At 39.7% G+C, this 21,558-nt stretch overlaps 1 long non-coding RNA gene across 1 annotated transcript; it reads left to right on the plus strand.

Annotated features, from left to right (window-relative positions):
- Positions 1–14,666: 14,666 nt before the first annotated feature.
- Positions 14,667–21,281, plus strand: LOC104965649 (uncharacterized). Its single transcript, XR_800559.1, has 2 exons — positions 14,667–14,822; positions 15,967–21,281. It is a non-coding gene; the product is annotated as an uncharacterized lncRNA (long non-coding RNA).
- Positions 21,282–21,558: the final 277 nt, after the last annotated feature.

The following is a 21,558-nucleotide window of genomic DNA, read 5'->3' on the forward strand; positions in this document are numbered from 1 at the left end:
TAAGCGTGGGGGGTTTGCAACAGCAATCGAAAAAAATAAAAAATGTCATAAGATGATACAGTACACAAAGACCTACAATAACATCCAGAGTAGCCACAGAACAATCCCAGCAGCTCTTATCCTTCTCCTCGCAGATAAGCAGGACACAGTGACGGATAGTGGGTGTTCAGTCTGAGTGGATGTGGTGACTAATCGGATGCACGAATACATTCTTCGATATGTGGGGAACCAAGAGGTCAAAAATGCTGTAGCACAGTACAGTAGGGTGGAGGGTACTGTACACTGACTGTGGCTAGCAGATGATGAACAGTTCCCTTTGGCACGCCTTTGCAGGTCCAACAGGATTATCAAGAGTCAGTGTCATCCACCAAGGTCAAACGTGGAAGTGGAAGCTGATGGATACAAAACCCCTTGATGTCCGTGATTGGTAGTTTTGTCTTTCCTGTGTAATGTCTTATGCTGTCTTGTCGTTGTTTCACTTCCTGTCTTTGTTTTTTTCCCGCCTTTTGTCATTGTTGCCTGCCCCAATTAAATCCACCTGTTCGTAATCACCACATGCTGCACCGTCTTGGATGTCGTGACCCTCTTATTTTAAAATGTTGCTTTTCCTGTTTTTAGTTTTTGTTAAAATACTCCCCTTCGTGTCTAGTCCTCTTCTTGTCTCCGTCTAACTTCCTGTCAACTAGGCGCTTTCAACCACCAGAATACTTTTCCCAGGAATAGTCCGATAGTTCTTGGATTTGCGTTCCGCCAAAAAGATCTGGAACTAGAACCTAGTTCATGCAACCTTTTCAGCCCTTTTCAGTCCTGCCTAGAAAAGGGTGGTACTTCCCTGGCGGAGGAAATAGGTTTTGTGAAAGCCGCCATTTTATTTGCTTACATTAGCATTATTAGCAATAATTAGCATTAGCCCAGCGCACCAATGGCAGAGAGAACTAACTTATGGCAAAACAAAATAAAACGTGGGCCAGCGGTGGAGTGAATGAGGATGTGTCGCCGCTTCTGGGTGATTTACTCGGAGTCTTCAGTAGACAGCTGCTTCTAGTCCCCAACTCCGGGGACTTCCGGCCGGGGACTTTGGGTGGTCAGTATCACGCCGGGTGAAGTTGTTTGGGCCTGCCAGTGAACCCAAAGCCAGAAGAAGAAGGAAGAAGAAGAAAGAAGCTGACGTCAGCGGGCTTCATTTGGCGTAATCCACGCCTCAGGGACTTATTCCGTTGTGACGCGATTACGTCAGGACAGTTCCAGGGACTAAGAGTTCGGCGGGACTAAGTATCGCGCGGAACCTAAACGTACGGCATAAGAACTTGCCGTGTGAAGCGGCTATGTGTTTTCCCACCACCGCCTTTTGATTATTTGCCCTGCCCTGATTTTACTTCCAACAGGGACTGTGGTGTCGATCTACCACCAGTACTCTCTGTAGCTGTTGTCTTGCAATGTGATTCGTTTCTGAATGTATACTAAGTGTTTTACACAGTGTCCTCTGTTTGCTTGAAATAGGTTTTCCCCTTGACGTTCTCATGTGTTCTGCTGTCCCATGTTCCGTTTTGTTTCCTGTCTGGATGTGATCTCGTGTTCCCTGTCGGGATTTGCTGACAATTTTTTCCATCCAAGTTCCTCATTTGTGTTTGCTGCTATTGTTTTTTATTACCCTTTGCGGGCAGGGAAGATAGTGGCCGACCCCACCCCCCACCACTGGACACACCCCCTGTGTTTCATCAGGACCAAAACCTCCTCGCTACCTGAACAGTTTCTTCCCTAACTGACTACCGGCCTCATCCAACAAGACCCCCCTACTAAGCACTTTACCTCAGCCACAATCATAGACTCTATGCATTACATTAAATGCACACATATTGTTTTCTTTTTTTTTTTATTACTGCCGTTCTATTCCATATTTTGTTCCTTTTTTATTTCCATTTATAATGTAAATACTGTTATTTTTTTACTTTTATTTCTTGGTTATTTTTTATATTTTTTCTAGTTCTCTGTCTGTGTTTTTAATTTGTGTTTACTTTACAGTTGCCACCACGACATCAAGTCAAATTCTCAGTACGTGTCACCTTACCCTGGTAATAAACATGTATATCTGAATTACAAAAAGCTTGCCTTATCGTATATATGTCGAACGACCTGTGGCTCTGATGTAGCGGAGAGCAGTGTGGTGCAGTTCGTTGTGCGTTGGTGTCGGATTCAGGGGAGCACAGGTTCAAAACCCCACTGCAGTCAGCATGTCGTTCTTCACCCCAAATTGCTCCTATGGGGATTGTCCACAGTATTGAGTATGGAAGTCGCTTTGAATAAAAGCGTCTAACAAGTGACATGTAATGTAGTGTGGTCGTCTGACAATCGGATATCGAAGTATCCTTTTGGCAAGATGAGTGAAAGTTAGATTCCCTGCTTCCCTTGCATGGCAGCCCTCTCCTGTGTCTGAATTTGTGTGAATGCTGACTAGTACATGTAAAGTGCTTTGAGTCGTAGATAAAGCACTTTATAAATACAGTCCATTTACCATACCTGCCTCCATTTTCTGCTGCGTTTGAGTCCTACTGCCTTCTAACCCCATGAGACGTGATTGTCAGTGCTTGTATTTACACCTTTGGGTAGAATGGGAAGGCTATAGAGAAATGGGCCTTGGCAATTCAATTGGTTGCTCTGACGTTGGTGATGACCCCACTGATGTGACGCTTGATGGGTGAGGAAGTCATGAATCCTGCGAATAAGGTCAGACTGCACATTAAAGTTGTGGCCCTGTGTTGTGTTGAAGGCTGAGCTGTGATTGATGAAAAGCTACGCTGTGATTGTGTCCATGAGACTCCATGTTTTGTAACGAGGTGTGTGTGACATGTCGCTGCCAGTATTGCATTGCAGGCAAACTGTGAAGCATGACATATAAAACCAGTTTCTGAAGGTTGTTTATGTTTCCATTTCAAAGGTTTTAATGTCATGCACATAAGCTACAGTGTAGAAATGGCAATGAATATCTCGTGACCCAAGCTCCGACAACGATGCAACATATATAATAGCTACAGTGTAGAAATGGCAATGAATATCTTGTGACCCGAGCTCCGACAACGATGCAACATATATAATAAAATACAAAAATACAATTAAAAAAATAGTGCAAGAAGTCTATATACACATAGGTTGGTATATTTATAATGTAATAGTTTTTTTATTGAATTATTTAATTTAATTTTTTTGTTGGGTACTTATTTTCTATTATTTTAAAAATATGTTATTATAATTCTTAAATCTAAATGTACAATATAGAAATGATTTAAGATGATGTAACCAGATTGTTGTTTATTACACATTTACCTTATTGTTTATACTTTTCATTAAGTTATTTTTTTTTATTTCTAACAGAAGGCAATGTACAGGATATTTAAAAATCCCTTGTGTTTTTTTCACAATCTGACTGAGAGCCACAGATGAATTTCAATGTTTTTTGAACAAACGATAAAGGATAGTTGAACTCAAAGGATGTTGTCTGGGCCTGGTGTCTGTTGGCTTGCATCGGCACAGAATTTGGCATGCAAATAATTTCAAAAGCATTTTAAAAAAATCACGTGTCGTTCAAATTGCAATGTTGGAATGTATTAAACAAAACAGACATATCCTCAGTTGTGCACAGTATACTTCATATCTCAAATTCAAATAGCATAAACCCAGTGCAATATCAAAATACTGCACTTAAAGGCGTATACACACTTTTATAAAAGCTCATTTTGATACACAAGCCCTTATAAATAGCCTTTCTTTCGAACTGAAGAGGGATCAAATGTGATGATTTATCTGCTAGAAAAGTTGCCGAGATCAGATCTTCCCGTGCATCAGCCAGCTAAATCAGAGCAGTGCATGCAATACGAGACGCATGAAAGTGAAGACGGAGGTATGTGGGAGCACCCTGTCCGACAGAGACTCTGTGGCTGACTCAGCCTTACTGCAGTGTGTATGTACGTGCATGTGGCTGCACCCCCCTTCCTCCCCGTGGCCATTTCGCTCCATCCCCCTCCCTCTCTCCCGCTCTCTCTCTCCCTTACTCACTCACTACCCCTGCAGTACCTCTCCTGCTCATTCGTCCCTGAGCTGGCTGGGGAGACACGCTGATTTTTCTGCTTTCCCGCCTGCTGGCTCTGCTCCAGCATCCCTCCGTGCCTCTCGTGTACTATCCTCCCCCCTCCAGCCTATGTGTCCCTCTGTGGGTTTTGACAGCCAGCCTGCTTCCCTGGCTGCTGGAGCAGTGGAGCTGTTTGACACCACACTGCTACGCCGCTCTGCCTTGCTTCTCCTATCTGCCTCACACTCTCCTCTTCTGGATAATCACCACTGAGTCTGAAAGAGACCGCGACAGAGGACTCGGGAAGCAAAAAGGGAAGGAGGGAGGGAGATAAGAGAGCCTTTCGTTTAACTGCTGCATTCTTCTTCTTCAGTTTTCCATCTCTGGCCTGCTGGAGTGCAGCCCAGGGAACAACTGCTCGGGGGGGAAAAACTCCCTGAAGGAATTTATCCCCTTCTCGTAAGCGTCCTCCCTCGTTGGGACAGAGGAGGAGAGAAGAGGGGAGGGACTGAGAGCAGGACTTCAGCTCAGGGTCCCACCCTGCTCATAGGACAAACACACGCACAAACACATTTGGATAGATTGGACACAGTGTAGTCGGACAGGGACACATTGACACATTTAGACAGACAGACAGACAGGTGGTGTCATGGCGTTAGTGGACAGCACCGGTTCGAGGGTCTCTGGTCGGCTGAGATCAGGGGATATACTTCACACTGGGCTGGTAGTTGCACTCCTGCTGGGTGAGTTATACTTCTGCCTGTCATTCCTCACTCTTTCACGACACATCACATGTTTAATGCCTTAATTGCAGTTTATAATTGGCTCTATACATTGAAACTCCTCCCTAACACATCTTATTCTGGTGCTTGAGTATATTTCATGCCGCTCTGTCACAGTAAATCTTTGTTTCATTAATCCATACCAACATTTGCTGCTCTCTGCTTCGGCTCCCCTGTCTCAATATGTTCTGCTCTCACCTGGAGGCTAACAGGTACGGTTACATCACAGCAGATGTTTACTTGTTGCCGTGCTAAAGGGCATCAAGGTCAATAACATCCACTCCTTCAGTGGATCTGAACCTGGGCCTATGTTGCCGAGTGACATGCTGAATGCATCAACACAATGCAATTTTTATAGAAAAGTTTGTGAAAGGGCGATAAATATATCTGGAACAAAATGTAGACTAGTCAATAATAGATTGGATTAGATGTGGTGTGTGTGTGTGTGTGTGTGTGTGTGTGTGTGTGTGTGTGTGTGTGTGTGTGTGTGTGTGTGTGTGTGTGTGTGTGTGTGTGTGTGTGTGTGTACTATTACTGGTAGTGACGTAGTGGTGCAGTGGTGGTTTGCTCACACGCTCCCTAAGTGTGTTGTAGAGCCCCACATCCCAACATGTCCTCCTGCCTCTCAGCTGTTTTAAAAATCACCACAGCTCACAGTTGAAGCAAAGACAACTGATTAGGGGTTTATGTGAAAAACATCCCTTATTAAGTAATAATATTTCATAAAATGCCGATATCTAAGCACTTAAGACCTAAAATTCCAATGCAGAAATAGTTCTATTGGCAAAAACGACCTCAACTAAATCTTATTATTCTCTTTTAAAGTGTTTGCTTGATTCCTTTGTTGTGATTTGTAAATGGTCCTTTCTTTTCAAACCGCTAAAGTTGACCAATCAAGCTATAAAGAATAATCTTTTTAAGGTTGAATATTAGTAATTGAGAAATATTGAACAAGAGCAAAACTCCAACAACCTCTTGTCATTTATGTGAGATTTGACTTAGCATTATGTGAGATTTGATTTAGCATAAATAAAATAATATGTAGCTTTTTATTTATGATTGGAAGTTAATATATATATAATCGAAGCTGATTATGGTGTGTGGTTGGCTGAAAACCCAATTTATATACAATGTTGACCTCAAATTACAGGCATGTTGATACATTAAAACATTACAAATGGATGCTTGCAATTCTAATGAAGAGTTCAAACTTTTCCAAACGTTGTAATCTATAGTTATTCGGTAAACGTCTGTAAAGTAGTAAATAACTTTATGGTTATGGTTAGGTTGTTTATGTGGCACTATCTGGCTCCCTAATTACCTTAGGTTTGATCCCAAAAGTATCATTAACATTAAATAAAACCTATTTTACTTATAGCTAACCGGCTTTGGATTTGCAATTCAAGAACTACACTTTTTAATATATGTTTTATGTATTTGTTTGGAAGAAACTAAACTATGTAACATGTGAAATGTTGAACGTAGATGAAACCCACTCACTCAGTCAAAGTAAAGCAAAGTTAGTGTAGTGTGGAGATGTCAGTCTGTATCTTTCGGTGTGTAGCTTCACCCTTTGGGTATTTGCTGTTGTAATGAGTAGGTCACCTACTTATAATTTGTTCTTAATTTCTATGAGTAAAGTTGATGCAACATTGAAGCAAGATTTTCCGGTTTATCTTGAAGGTAAAAAATCAAAACCAGTAGAAAAGCCACCACAACATTAAAAGTTATACTCGCCCTGTATTAACATGGATTTTCAAATTGGGCCAAGAAAGAAAAAAAAGTATAATTCACTCATTTTTCTTTTTGACCTTCTAAAGACCTTGACTCAAATTAATTGTGTGTCAGCCATCTTGGAGTGTCAGTCAAATAACAACTCATAAGCTGCTTCAAAACACAACATTACCATCTCCATTCTCAAACATAGCATCATGTTTTACTTTAATCTGTATTCTACAATGTACTGTATTTGGTTTAATACAGCATATTCATTTTCATCTTAATATACCCATCTGTTGATGAGTCCTGCCTGCATACAAAAATACCTGTTTAGTTGTTCTCTTATATTCATATAATCTTTGCCAACATGCAGCAATCTCTCTTTTGAATTACTAAGCAATAAACTAGATTTCATAATACACACTTGTGTTACAATAATCAGAGATATAAAAAATAAAACATGATAGTAACTTGCTGTCAGGTCTGTCCAAACTAAAGAAAGAAGGGACGATATTATTCATCCTCAAAGTATCACTCATTTTTCACTGACATTTCAAGCCCTCATTACAACAGACAAGACTCAGGAGACAGACTTAACGGACCAAAATACACTCACCAGAAAAGAAAAAAAAGATACAAAGTTTAAAGATATGCAGAAGAACTGTCACTTAAAGCCTGGAACCACATTCATCTCCTTTACCACCACGCACTACAGTCTATGGTGCTATATTATAACATAAAGGACTACGCAACATTGTTTGTTGTCGAGAATAAAAGAGCAGATTGTGATAAAACCAGCGATGAGGCCAACAATTGCAGAGCAAGTTATAGAAGAGCATTTACATTACATTACATGTCACTTGTTAGACGCTCTTATCCAAAGAGACTTACATACTCAATACTGTGGACAATCCCCACAGGAGCAATTTGGGGTGAAGTGTCTCAGGGACACAACGACATGATGACTGCAGTGGGGTTTGAACCTGTGACCCCCTGATCCGAACGCACAACCCACTGCACCACACGCCTCCCTAGTGACCAGTAACATTGAATAATCAGTCAATCAAGTTCTATTTATATAACATAACTAACTATACTGTTTTTAACGCAAGGCTGTGCCAATCTCGGGGTTTGAACCTGTGACCCCCTGATCCGAACACCAACGCACAACCCACTGCACCACACGCCTCCCTAGTGACCAGTAACATTGAATAATCAGTCGATCAAGTTGTATTTATATAACATAACTATACTGTTTTTAACGCAAGGCTCTGTGCCAATCTCACAGAAAGCTAAGCGCAAGTCACATATCACTTGAATGCAACATAAGCCAATAGAATTGTTAGCAACCGCCGTTTTTAAGACGCATAGAAGCTTCGGACATTCACCAGTGTGGTATTTACTGACGTATTTAAGTCGTAGAACAAAACATTAAATCTCTTAGGCGTGTTTTAATCAAAGATCTTATTTCAGGCTTCTAACCACAAGAAAAACACTAACTTTGACACAAAGGTGCAGAAAGTGATTAAAATGCTAATTCAGTTCCAGGTAGTATGACTCATTCCTGCACCACCTTCTAGCAGCATAACAAGAAAAGCCTCAACCAGGCCTCAAAATAAGCTTCATCAAAAGTACTCAACCAACTCTGAAATGTGGTGAGTGTGTCTGCCTCTCGAGCAGTTGGCATGTAAATGTGATAATCGTTCTGTATGTTGTGACTTGTTCTTGAGTCTATCGTATTACCTCAGTGTGTGTACGAGCAGTGTAAATACGAGCCTGCTTATAGATCTCTTTTGATTTAGCCAGTGTTGTGATTCTCTGACCTCATGTCACTCTTACCTTGTAGAGGACATCCCACTACCTCTCCCGATCCATCTGGCGTAACCCCTTCAACACTGCACCTCCATTATCATAGCCCCTCCATGTTCACTCCCTACCCGTCTCTTTCTCGCAGAGTTAATAGTATCCTCGCTCGGTTCTCCAAGGGTTCGCTCTGAAATACATTAACCCTTCAATCTGTGGCCTACTTAGAAAAGAACCACCTTGACAGTCAGCAGAGCACACACACTCAGTTACTTGATTTTTCCCTCTCGGATATTGATGTTTCCCAACTGAGACAAAGAGATTGTTTGATAGTGGAGTTATAAATAACACACACCTTCCATTACTCACGCACACACACACACACACACAACAGTGCCTGCATTTTAATGTATTGTATGTAAAGACAAGAGTTCAAATATATCACACACATAGATATAGCATAGTACATGTGCGGGTGTTGTCAGGAGAAACTGAAAAGATTTGAGAAGAAGAGGAAGGGAGCGGAGAGAAAAGGCATAGTATCGAGCAGAGGTGAAAACATAGGGGGGGGGATCTATTTATAGGCATGAGGGGGGACACTTCTCTCAGATATGTAAAAGATCCTCATGTTCCAGTGTGCAGAAAGATACACTGCTATTTAGAAAGAGAGAACCTGACTTGTGTTCAGAGTTGTTTTTCTTTTGCACTTGGTTAGAAACCTTTCTCAGTGGCAGTAATTACCATCAGATGGTAAATGATGTTTCATTAATCCACTTAACAGACTTTACAAGGCCAATGAGCGGCCGGCTACTGAAAGCGTTTGAAACCATCAATTGATTTAAAGGGGCTCTATTCTGCTCATTCTCAGGTTCATATTTGTATTTTGCTCGTCTGCTGTGACATGTCTCCTTGCTTTAATGTTCAAAAAGCTCTTTATTTTTCTCATACTGCCTGTGCTGCAGCACCTCTTTTCACCCTCTGTCTGAAACCAGAGCCCGGTCTGCTCTGATTTGTTAGCTGGCCGGCTCTGTTGTTGTGATTGGTCAACCAGCTTAGAGATGTCCCGCCCATTGATGCACAATTTGTTGGAGCGCTAGAAGCTATAGAGAGGCGAAGGCCCTCCCTTTCCGGGGGACCTCCATGGGACCTTATTTCGGAAAAAGTATTTATTGAAGTGAATGGAGAGAGAAAGATTATCTTTCGATCCCGTTTGAGTTGTGCCACGAATTACACATATGATGTTTGTCAATTTAAAAGATAATTTTGCAAGTAAAAAAAAAAAAAAGTGTCTTTTTTTGGTGTGAAACCGCTCAATGAACTACATCTCCCGTCTCGCACCACACACCAAGACGGCCGTCACGTTGGCACATTTCACTTCTTTCTTTCAGAATGAGGCGAAAAGTATTAAAAGAGGTGAAAATCACTCCAAGTCTGGGCATGTTGAGAGCTGTACTTACACACAAGGGGAGTTTTAGTCGGTTCCTAAGAGCCAGCATGCGGGACCGGGACTCTGGGATTTGTAGTCTTTCTAGTTGCGTATTTTTCATAGTCTTATATTTCAACTGTTTTACGACAAACTGTGACTTTTTTGACATGGAAATGATTTTTGAAATTAACAAACATCATATGTGTAATTCATGGCACAATTCAAACGGGATCGAAAGATAATCTTTCTCTCTCCATTGACTTCATTACATAATTTTTCCGAAATAAGGTCCCATGGGTCGGGAGTAAGTGGGCGGGGCTTCGCCTCTCTATAAAGTGCTATATTGTGATGTCAATATTACGGAAGTAAACAAATAGTGTTTAGGACAGAAACTCCCTCTGGAGAGAACACAGGTATTTTAGCCTTTGCAGACAAACCTAAATCTGCAGGAAAGAGAAAATCCCCAAAAGCAAAAGCCTCTTTAACCAACCAGCCACATACAAAAATAAAAACACACAAACAAAGCTCCACTCATCTCTAATCTTTAATTCAGTGATCCCTGAGGAGAATATCCTGCAAACAACTAGGACAGAAACACTGAGGAAAAAAGATAGAAACAAATAAATAAATAAAGCCTATTCAAAGAGAGTAAAAAAAGAGAGAGACAACCTAGATGGCCTGTGTTGAAAGTAGAGGAGACGAGTGTAGATGACGACAGAGGAGAGGTAAAACTGTCGGATGTTAAAAGACGAGAGGAAAGAGGTGAGATTGAGAAGACGAGAGAGCAAATTCAGAAAACTGAACAAAGGAAGCACCAAAACCATTCACACCAGAATAATCTGAGTCATTTCGGCTACTTTTTAACTTTCCGCCAACTTGACATAGAAAATTGTTTCTATGAATACTTTTTAATGCTCGATGCAAAGCTCTATCCAGTTTGTGTTTTTCCCGAGCATCACTGGCCAGACAGCCATTGAACGTGAATGTGTTTTTACTGAACACATAATTACTGGGAGCTGGGGTCTGTTCACCACTTTTGAATAGGGGAAATGACCCTGATTCAATACCAAATGTTAAAGAGGCCCTGTAATGGGAACTTCTTGGGCTCCTGTCTTTCCTGTAGTGTGTTATGTAGGTTGTTGTGCATCTAACTGGTTTCCAAAGGCAACTTGAATATATATATATATATTAGATAAAGCTAATACTCATAGGTTAACCAAATACTAAGTTAAATACGATGCTAGTGACAATTATAACGTATTTATATTAAAGTGTATTTCTTTCTTTTTCATTGAGACATTTCTTTTAAATAATTTTGTTATATTTATTCAAACACTGTTCGCAGGCTTCGGAACTGTAAATATTTTTGTAATTATTAACATTTGAAATATGTTTTTTTTTATATCCAGAATTGTACTATCCATAACTTATTCACAGTAACATGTATTTCCATTCTAATGTCAAGTGGCCATTCATCTCAACTTGATATCAGATATTCCCGTGTTTTATAATGTTTTGTTACAGAGTTAGAAAGATGTGGTGGGAATTTCTAATATAGATGTAAGTCCCGGAAAACACACAGGCCTACATGTACTTTAACAGTTTGCACCATGTCCAAGTGCAACGTGATCCTGAGCAGCTCTGAGTGTAGAACAGCGTTTAAAAATAGGCCCCAAGTGTGTGAGAGACACCGGAGCAACAATCTGAGATCACAGCAGCTGCCATTCCAACACACACACACACACACACACACACACACACACACACACACACACACACACACACACACACACACACACACACACACACACACACACACACACAGAGACACACACACTCACTCTCTCAGATACATACACACACACACTCTCTCTCTCTCTCTCTCTACACACACACACACACACACACACACACACACACACACACACACACACACACACACACACACACACACACACACACACACACCCACACACACACCCACACACACACACACACACACACACACACACACACACACACACACACACACACACGATATCAATATAATACACGCTGTCTCTTCTGGACAAAATTAACGAATGTATCATGTGTTTTCCAGAGGTTGAAAGTAACTAAGCACATTTACTGAAGTACACTAATTGAGTATTTCCATTTCATTCTACTTCCACTCCAATATGGAAGCAAACATTGTTTTTTTTCCTCATTACTTTTATTTTTTTTTAAATGTGCTACTTTTGCAGATAAAATTATGTATTCAAAATATAGATGAACTCAAGAATTATGACATACTGTTATAGAATAAGATACTGAATACATAATTTTATCTGCAAAAGTAGCACATTTAAAAAAAAATAAAANTGTGGACGGAAGCTTTTTTGCGATTGCGTTTGCGTTAATCCTATGCGTTTAGCCGTATGCGTCCTCGTGTGGCCGGGGCCTTAGTCGCTTCTTCCCATTAACAGGAAACATTTTCCCATCTGTTAGATCATTTAGCTTTTCCATTGCTTTAATTGTCTAAACATTGCTGGCAAAAACTTTAAAAAGCCAAAAATGACAGAACAAAGACTCTCACTTGTAACACTTTCTGTTACGATTATTGTGTTATGTCACGTTTTGTATGTCTTGTTTTGGGTGTTTTGCTATTCTCCCTGTCATGTTTTCCTCTTGGTATATTGTTTGGTCCTTTTCCCTGTGTTTTTCCTCCTGTCGTTAGTTTCCCTGGTGTGCCTAGTTGTCTCATTGTGTTCACCTGTGGCCCTTGTGTTTCTCCTCCCCTGCCCGGCTGTTTCTCGTCTTGTGATTACCCCTCCCTGTATTTAGTCTTGTCTCTTCCTGTGTTCAGTGTTGGTTCGTCTTTTGTTTGTGAATCAGTTCACCGGTGAGTGTTCTGTTTTTTTCTCCAAGTTATTTTCTTTTTATCCTTGAAATAAAGGTTAATCAGAGTTATCTGCATTTGGGTCCTGCTTCTTTCACTCAACCGTAACACTTTCAGCTGTAAGAGTGATATATGGTATTATCTAAAGAGTATGTATACGGCAGGTTTAACGCACATCTTATGGAAGGTCACATCATGAATTATGCTTACTAGAAGTAGAGAATACAGTAGGTGCTTTTATTACCAATGAAATCAAGTGCTATCACATGGTAGTAGGCAAATATATATACAACTCATGATACATGAAACACCTACTGGAGGAACTCCCAGTGACATCATTATGTCAGTGACTCAACAGGTATACCTTGACAGAAAATCTGCCATTAGTTTCATGCAGTCAATCCAATGCAAAGCGGTCACAGCAGACAAAATACGCTTATTTTTAAAGTATAAGCGTGTAGATTTAACAGCGGTCTTTTGCTTTGGGTTTGTGTCACTGTGCCTGTTGACACAGCTCAACTGGGAATCACTGTCAAAGGAAACGTAATGAGGGAATTTTATATTGAATAGAAGATTACTTCTAAAGATACCCTCTCGATTTGACTAACTCAGACTGCTGATGTTGCATTTTTGCACAAAAAGATGACCCCCCTCTCTCGCATTGACTGCTTATTAGAAAGTGGAACTTTCAAGGCCAGTATGAGAAGACGAAAGATTACAGATAGCAATAACTGTTGAAATGTTAATAGGCTTCTGGTTATTGTTTTTAAAGTGGACTTAAAAGAGTGTGAACCTCTTAGATTTGCTCTGACAAAAAGTGAAGCAAATTGCCATCCATAGCTTCTCAGTGCAGCTAGGTGCCTTCTCCTCTGCCAAAGCCCCTCTTACCTGTGGGGTTCCCCAAGGCTCGATTCTGGGCCCCATCCTTTTTTTACTGTACATACTGCCCCTAGCTTCAATTCTCACAAAACATAACATCCCCTTCCACTGCTACGCCGACGATGTACAGATCTATCTGCCACTCAATTCAAATGTCAACTCATTACTGCTATTGATGGACTGCTTAGCAGAGATCAAATCCTGGCTGAGCCAACATTTCCTCAACCTCAATGAGAGCAAGACTGAGGTTATCTTTTTTGGACCCCAACCTCCAGCCTCCCAGGTTGATATTCTGGGCTCCCTCAATAAAAACATCCTCCCCTCTGTCACGAACCTTGGAGTGACCTTCAATAGCGCTTTTAAATTTGATAAGCAGGTCAGCAGCGTAGTCAAAACCTGCTTTTTTAAAATGCGNTCGTTTCTTGTAGCCCTCGAAAGGGTTTTGGAGGTTGATGCCTCGTGAACGTGAGTTGTTTGGCTTTCTTGTCCGCAGCAGCAGAAAGCATTTTCGAATGTTTGAATGAATCAAAGTGGGTCGTCACCGTCGATTTTCTCTTATGCTCCAACACACAGTTGCACGGGGTGCAGAATAGTTTCCCCCCACTTTTTGCCCGGTCTTTAGTAGAAATGTTCGTTGGTAAATGAGATGGATTAGATATTTTCATCTTGGTGTTTTCTCTATCGTGTGAGCTCCACACGTTCACTCTATACAGTGTTGTTTACATTCTGTGATGCGCGAGCTGATGACGTCACGTCAAGACGAGTTAACTTTTTTTTCCCTCAACTTTGTGTGGAAAAATGCGGGGATTATGCGGCCTTTTGATAAATATGCGGCCTTTTAGAAATCTGCGCCATTTTGCTGATTATGCGGTAAATTCTGCGATCGCAGAATCGCGTTTTTCTGGAGGGTCTACACTACATACAAATATGAACCTGGAAAGGAGCAGAATATGTCCCCTTTAAGCATATTGTATGTTGCACTGTTAAAGGAGCCTGAGATTTCAGATTTTCATTACCAACAATGACAGCTAGCATATGACAATAACACCTTTATATTATACCTGCTTATGAGAGTCTCACTGTTGGTGTCTCATCTGACTCTTTCTCCCTCATAATGTGTTCCCCTCTCTTTCTCCCTGCAGTGAAGGAGATTGACACGACGTTGACCACCATCATTGTCTCAGTGGTGGGGGGAGTCATTGGCCTGTCTATCCTTGGCATGGTAATCAAGGCCTTGGTGATTAACTTCCTGCTGAAGGATGATGAGAAGAAGTGAGTAGACCTCTGCTAATAACACGGGAGGACAGATGATGAGAAATACACCATATGTATAGATTATAATCTGTATTGGCCTTCTTGCCAAATATAAATATAATCCCAGGTAGTCAATTGCTTAGTTTTTTTATTTTTATTTAAAAGGCAACGCAAGTTTAAGGAGTTTAACATGACCTTCAATCATTTGACTTAAGATGAAAGGATCAAAATGTCTTGATTTGACAATGCAGGTACACAGTACTGAGACAGTATATAGATTAGGGAAATGAAAAATGCAGATTCACATCAAATTTAAATTGTCGTTGTAAGTGGGGCAAAATGAGACAAGGGATGGGATACCAGGATTTTATTACAATAATTGTGAATATCCCCCAAAAATACAGTTGGCACTCTCTTCCTTACAAAAGAGGCACACATCCCCAGGCAACTACCACACAATATATACATATATATACAGTACATATATATTCATGTGTATGTTACATTTGCTTCCACTGATGCAGATAATATCATAACACTACTTAGTCTGACTGCTGTCTGACTGCAGGGAATAAAATATAAATATTATGACTTGTTATGTTTACAAAATAATTTATTCAACACATTATTTTATTTTTTTATGTTCATATATTTTTCTTGTTATTGCACATTGTTAATTTGTATGTTTATGTAATTTATTTTCCTCTACTTTATTCATTCTAAAATGGAAAAACTGTCCCAAAAACGAATGTTCCGCTGGGAGTATTAAAGTATTTCTGATTATGATAAATACAAATAATGTCTATCTGACTGAAAAAGAGAGAAATATTGAATCTCAACTTTGTCTTTTCACATTATATAGTTTGTTGCATAGCAGACATCTCTTTATGAAATATGATACGTGTATAAGAGTGGCCAGAGGCTTCATTCTCTCTGGTTTAAATGAGTGTTTCCAATCTTACAATTAAAGTATTGGATGACAGTTTCATTAAAGTCCTAATGACAGATTTCCAATTCCTCTCCAACACAAGATTGTTATTTAGGCTTCCAAGGGATCGGCTATGTAGAAATCCCTGCAGAACATATATAAATAGCTGTTATCACTCTTCTTGCCTCCCTCCGTGGGTGTACACCTAACCTTTTGTTTCTCTCCCCCCTGCAGCAAAGAGTGTCTGGTGAGCTCAGGGAATGACAACACAGAAAATGGACATTCAGGAGCCAAAGCAGATAACAAAGGGACACCAAAGGCATGAGCAAAATGCAAAGTATGTCTGTATGTTTGTATATATGTTAGACAAATGTACACGCTCAGAGAAAATGCTGTTCAGTGGACTGTTTTATCTTACTAGCGGCTAACATGTAAATGTCTATTTTAAATCATGCTTGAGATTTGGGGAGGGGGGAATGTGCAAAAACCCTAAATCCTTCTCTCACCTTCACGAAAGCCCGTTCGTTACACAGTGTGCAGCCTAAGTGATTCAAAAATATGCTCTAATATCTGACACTTTTCCTACAGTAGAGCCTTAAGTGGCGTCCAACAGAGAGGTGCAGGAATTATGAGTCTGTATTTTAGCTTATCAGGGCTCCCTTGCCTTGGAGGGTCAGTTGTTCTTTGAATGAGTTTTTGGTTAGATTCCTGAAATAAAGTCTGTGTGGGTTCACACAAGCTTATGAGCTGTTCACGTTTTGTTTAAAAACATCAAATGAGTCAGCAAACACACAACTTGCAAAAAAAGTAATCATGCCGAACATTAGCCGCATTTGGCATGTAAGTATTAATTATTTCAACTTTGGCCTAGTTTGCAGCTGCAACCAATCAGATAACAGCTCTATGTAACGCTAGCAGGCGAGGTAACCATAGAAATTAATTTAACTAGCGGTTTTCTACCAAAGACTCTGCGCCCTACCCTGCAGTGAGCAAAGAACAAAGGGCGCCTCATGTGCAGGCAGCTTTAGAAATGGAGATTATCCCACTGAAGAATATTTGTACGTATCATACATGTTTGCCTCAAAGCTTATTTTGTGCATATTTTCAAAGTCTATTTTAAACATCCCATTGGCTTCTAGTCGAGGGTGCCCTTGTGAAGCTAATTTAGAGTTCAGACTAAAACAATTAGTCATCACTGCACCACTCTGTTCACCCTTTTACAAAATGTATTGAGGAACGACTTTGAGAATCCTCAGATGTAGTTTTAATTGCATATTCCAAATGTCAATAATCAACTGCCAACAGTTTTGTTAGATTCTTCCATTTAGAGTCAAACTTGGACCCAAACAAACACACTTTGATGACATAAGGAAATGCCACGATCTATGAACTGCCATGACGTCGACCGACCGAAGAACAGCACAGAATACAGAATACATAAAACCAGAGGACCACTCAGCCAGAGTTTTGATAATGAAGTTAGCCAACATTTTCTGGTTTTAATCAAATAACATTTACATTTAGGTACAAATAATGTGCTACTAATCAAACACTGTTTACATTTGTTTGTTTGCTAGTAGTTGTTTTTAAAGGATTTGTTGACATTGTGGTCCTTTGTCATAATTACTGCCAATGCAAGCTTCAACTTTACCTTGCATGTTTACAGCTGGGTCCAGGTTTGACATGTGGTTGTTTTATTAAAGCCAAAAATATGTTTTTGATCAACTTTACGTCTTGCTAACTCTGACAACGGGCTTTCTTAGGTGAGAGAAGGATTGTATTGTTTTGCTTTAGATGAAACACTGGTGCCTGTTCTGCTTCGTCTCCCCCTGCTGGTGGGAGGACAAAAAACACAAAACAATTATTTAAAAAAAAAAAAATCTACCAACCCTATCCTTCATCAAAGACAATCCCTAGACTACCCAGCTCCCTATAGAAATGAATGAACTTAATCATGCTGCTTCTGACTAATAACCAATGCATTTTTAGCATGTGCGCATTTTATATAACATCATATATGTATATGTTGTCTAGCACCACAGTACATGGACATTTATGTGTGTCTCTATATGATCCCATTTAACCATTCACGTTAATTGACCGAAGCTCCGTCAATAAGCACTTCTCAACACTGCTTTTCTGACCCCTTTTAACTAAAGGTGGCTCCTATGTAATAAAATAATTGCCTGCAGGTAATTGTGGGAAAGAGAGGGTGAAATACATTTAACACCTACAGAAAAATAAGAACAATATCTTTAAATGTGACTAATACAATTCAACCAATCTGCTAGAAAACCTTAAGAACATGTCACTTTTGTTCATTGGCATAATTAATCACTTCTGTATGTCTGCGCTTATGTGGTTACCTTTCCAAACACAAACTTGCTCCTAGAACACTTTACACATAGATGTATTTGTGCTAAAAAATAGTCCATTGATAGTGCCTCAGTAATGGAGGCAGCACAGCATTGACACAGATCACTGAAAGAATGTAAAGACTGTCAGGGAATAGATGTTAAATATTGTCCAAAAAAATATTATATTTTAATGAATTCTAAAAGTAATATTCAATATATAAATATATTATTATCAAAGGAATGTGTGAATATCCCAAAAGGCCAGTGGTTCATTCTTCTTCTTCGTCGTTTTATTGTGATCCCACCAAGACTTTAAGTGTGTTGCTCAGTTCATTGGTTACTTGCTGTGACTACATCCAGGAATGTTAAGCATTGAAGATTATATTCGTTTTTTGCTTTTAACTAAGTCTGGTGTCTTAGCACTAAAAACATGCATTGGTGAGAACAGATGAGGAAGTGGCGAATAGTAATGGTAGAATATTTAGAGAATTTGTTTCAAGAGAAGAGATATGGATAAAGTTCACAAAGCCTTCATTACTTCTTCTTCATCTCGTGATAAACAAACATGGATCAATTTAGTGCTGAGAGGCCGACTGGGAACTAGAAGCTTCTCTCTATGCGACTCAGTGCGAGAAGTCACCTCTTTGAATAGCTATAACAGTGGAACACTACACAAAAACATACCTAGTCACATAAGACCCACTTCTTTGAGTGTCGTAAACTGGCCTTGTATTCAAACAACACAGCACTTTAACACAATCCAGAGTGGGTGCACAACACAGGAAGTGACTTCTGAATGGTCATTCTTTTATAATTTTTTACAAAAGTAAACTAAATCCAAGTTGCTCTCGTACCTCACCACAGCATTGTGTGACTACATGTTGGATCAGTTTTACTGGAAGATGTTATTTCTTCGTTCTAATCTCCATCAGCCTGATGCGCTCTAAAACTGGAGTGCATCTCCCTTCTTGCTTTCAATGGAAGCAATAAGACAGACAACAGATTATGCAATAACCTGTTATAGGGCACTTTAAAGAGGTGTCTGGACTGGCTTTGATTGAAACTTTTTCTGTCCATGACACTTTCATTATACCAATGTGTGTATCTACACTGTGCAATGCATGGACATTAGATTCAAACTGTGCATTAGACAGATGTTTCTGCTTTGGAAAACTGTACTAGCTACTAACATGTGACTGTTCAGTGTTAGAAGTGATACAGCGTCCTTGATGTGATATAAAACTGTGAATGTTATGGATATAAGAAAGCACTACATACGGACACACACACACACCCACACACTTGCATCCTTGTCTCAAAAGGTCTTGTGCATATGTCTCTGTGAAAAGGGTACACATGTACCTTCAAAGTCTTCCTGTAGGGAAAAGCAATTTTGTGGTGTTGGTCTGTCTGTTAGTGTTAATTTCTTAACTCATGCTTTGACATAGCATAACAAACAGGTGGATTAGTGTAGGGAATGTGATGCATAACTTGTATATTTGTGGATACAACATCCATTGTGTGATCCCTGTTTTTCTGTGACTTGATTTTTTTTAATGTTTTCTAGAGGGAAGCCCATTAATAGAGATTTGTTCTGACTTTATGTGGAAGTAAGAATGTATTTTTTTTTTTTTAAGTAAAACAACTCAAAAAGTGTAAAACCATGTCAAAATATTCCCAGAAAACCAAATTCAGGTATATGGGATGTAGTACCCTGTGGAAATGTACTCAAACGACCAAAAGCAAAGGCTGATTTTTAATATTTTTCTCATATGAGCCCATTTGTACACCTGCCTGTCTTTAATATCTGAACCTTATATGAGTCTTGAGGTCTGTTTACCGCTTATATAGTGATTGCTGCAGTACTGAGTCTGCCTTGTACAGTGTTGGATGCTTCTCTGCAGTGGTGCAATACACACCGAAAATACACAATGACTGCCACCCAGTGGTAAACGCCTGCCACATACAAGCTAATGAAACATAATGCATTCTATGATTTCAGATTGAAATGGAAAACAAACACTGCGTCAATAAGGCTAAGATTTCCTTGTATGTAAATGACTACACTTTTCACAGTGGAGGAAACATAAACCTCATTTTAAATGCTTTTAGATAATGCTTTTAGTTGGATTGTTTAGTATACATCATTCTAATCCCTGTGCCCATTGGGCGTTTAAGAAAAATGGGGGACGAGTGTGTAGGAAAAGGAAACATGCAACTATTTGTTCAAACGTGAATCCTTTATCAAATTGCTCCCCTTGTGAGCATTGAAAAGTTACCTTTAGTCTCAGTGTTAAAGTCGCATGTCTAACTAAAGGAACAGACTGACCACGATGATTCCTTAAAGCTAGTATTGCTCTTACTGCCAGAGCGGCTGAAACTCATACTGCCAATCCAAGAGTCTCACGTCTGCTGTACACTATATTACAATGACTCTCGACGTCCCTTAGTACACTTACAATTTACTGAAACATGTTGCATTGCCGTCTACCGCTGTATTAAAAGTGCTGAATGATATTGCTCTGTAATACTTCTGTATCTGTAGCAGCTGGAACTCACACTGCCAAGCCAAGAGTCTGATGTCTGCTTCCCACATTCCACACAGAGAAAAGAGATCGAAAAACGGATTTAATGCCGGCGTAAAATGTAACTTGACTCCTATCCTGATCCAATGGGATGATCAAGGAAATAGGAGCAACATGTTACTTATTTTTGGCAATTGTTTTCCTATTCAGAATCAAAGGATTATAGTTAGGAACGCCAAACAATGATGCATTGTCTGACTTGTTGCGTGTCGAAACTGATTATTTCATAGGCTAGCTAGCTCAACATTTGAAATAAAAGCACAGGCTTAAACCGAACTCTTCACATTTTCCCTCTGCCGTTCTGACTATTTCAACCATATTTTGTACACATAGCGGCTGTCATTAAATTAAAAACTCACTAATAGTACAGTATAGAAATTATAGTGTTTTATAGAAGTCAACGTCTTGCAGCAAGTGACTTTATCTTGCAAACATCAGTACAGTCTATTCAACAAGTACACAACACATCCCCAGGTTTCCCCTGATGTCCAGCTGTATGTCTGTGTTTGTGTTCATGTTGCTCATGCTCCCTTCATGACTATGCAGCCCTAACTTTTGACTTGTTAAAAAAAATACATACTGGAAATAAAATGTTGTTTGAAATTCCCGCAGTCCTGTTGAGTCTCATTGTGTCTTTGTCCAACTCTAGAGAATACATACCCAATTTATCAAATTCAATTGCTGATAAGAGAACATTTGCTCCATGTATAATGGTTGTAATATTTTCCTGTTTTTACGTTATAATATATTAGTGAAAATATACAGCTTATAACTGTGAGACATACACAGAAAAAGTAGAATAAGACTTGGTTGATGCCGTAGAGCACTGATCAATATTTGCATCATGATGATTACTTCAGGGATAATAAACCCCCCAAAATATA

Source organism: Notothenia coriiceps, unplaced genomic scaffold (assembly GCF_000735185.1).
Source record: "Notothenia coriiceps isolate Sejong01 unplaced genomic scaffold, NC01 NC01_scaffold00037246, whole genome shotgun sequence".
Lineage (NCBI taxonomy): Eukaryota > Metazoa > Chordata > Actinopteri > Perciformes > Nototheniidae > Notothenia > Notothenia coriiceps.